The following is a 1,538-nucleotide window of genomic DNA, read 5'->3' as shown; positions in this document are numbered from 1 at the left end:
GGGGGTTTAGGGGGGCGTATCGCAGAACCTGGCCTTGGGGCGTCAGGGAGAGTACATCCGGCCCTGGATATGATAGTCTGATGATACTAAACGATTTCCTGAATCTCTAAGATTTACACACAGAATAAGCGGCTCCATTAGTGACATTTATAAATTCTCCACTTCAGTGAAATGAATTTGCAGATTATGACATTTCTGATCCCCAATAAGATCATTATTAATATTCGGAGAGTTTCTGTCCCAAATTCAGTTTGGAACCACATTGGATAAGAGATCTGTCCGTGTATGGTGGTCCATGGCAGATAACGATACCCTCCCCCTCCCCCCAAGCTCTGACTGCCAACATCTGCGTATCAATACAGAGGCGGCCCTCTGGGCTGTGAAATGAAATGCGTCGTATTAATGTGCGCATAATGCGGAATCAATAAATAATGTATTAGCGCTGATTGTAATTGAACGTTTTCCTAATTGATATTGTCAGCTATGATACATAATCAGTCCATTTCTCCGGCATGAAATGAATCAGCGCGTCGCTCCCATTACATACGTCGCCGGCGAAGTAATGCGCTCACATCTGGATACAATGTCTCTCCTCTTTTATTGGGGGAATCGGGAATATTAGTGAAGTATCGAGTGATTAGTAAATTGTTGGGGGAGGGGGGACACACGTGAAGGCTTCTCGTGAAAACAACCTTCTGCTATGAGGCATCCTCAGCGGTCGCGCTACCGTCGCTGGAACATCGCCCCGAACAGTGGCGTTATCCCGGGGCGCGCGGATCTGCCGCTAAGGGTATGTCGCTTAGTGTGAATGGGGCCTAAAAGTAAACCAGACAGTGAGAGGAAGCAGCGGCGTGTCCTGAGATTAGATATGTAGAGGTACGACCAGGCCCGGATTCCTCACAAGGCCACCGAGGCCCGGGCTCGGGGCGGCAGGGCGCAGAGGGGCGGCAGCGGTGTCCTTGCGGGGAAGTTGCCCTCTCTACATTCAGTCCTGCTTTGTACAAGCCGAGCTAAATGTAGAGTGAGGGAAGCCGATTGTTCGTTTACATGTGATCTCGGCGATGTCGCCCAGATCACATGTAAACAGTGTGCAGCCTCCTCCCCTCCCCCCCTGCACTTACCTCTCTCTTTTGGTTCCGTCCTCCGCCGCCGAGTCCCGAGTCTCTGACTGCAGTGATCAGGGCGGCCGGGTTAGCGCCCCGGAATCTGGGCGGGATCAGGGCGGCGATTCATTGGCGTCAAATCCATCACTTAGGAGTGAATGGCGGCTCGGAATGAAAACGTCATCCTCATCCTTCCTTTTCATCAAACTGTCAGCGGTTTATGACAAGTCTAAATACATAATAAAGGAACGAGATCGAAACAAACCGAGAACCAAACATGAGATCGTAAGAGCGTCAAGAAGCTCCTGCAGAGGCTGACAAAGTCCTGAGCAGTGCAACAGGGAATCCAAAGTTTCTCTAAAGTTCTATCTAACATGATCAATTTAATGTATAGTACAGTAGTTTGTGTCTCTGCCCCTCCCACAATGGTGAGAT

Source organism: Nanorana parkeri, unplaced genomic scaffold (genome assembly GCF_000935625.1).
Source record: "Nanorana parkeri isolate BGI_ZX_2015 unplaced genomic scaffold, ASM93562v1 scaffold1866, whole genome shotgun sequence".
NCBI classification, from domain to species: Eukaryota; Metazoa; Chordata; class Amphibia; order Anura; family Dicroglossidae; genus Nanorana; species Nanorana parkeri.
This window is presented reverse-complemented; position numbering follows the sequence as displayed.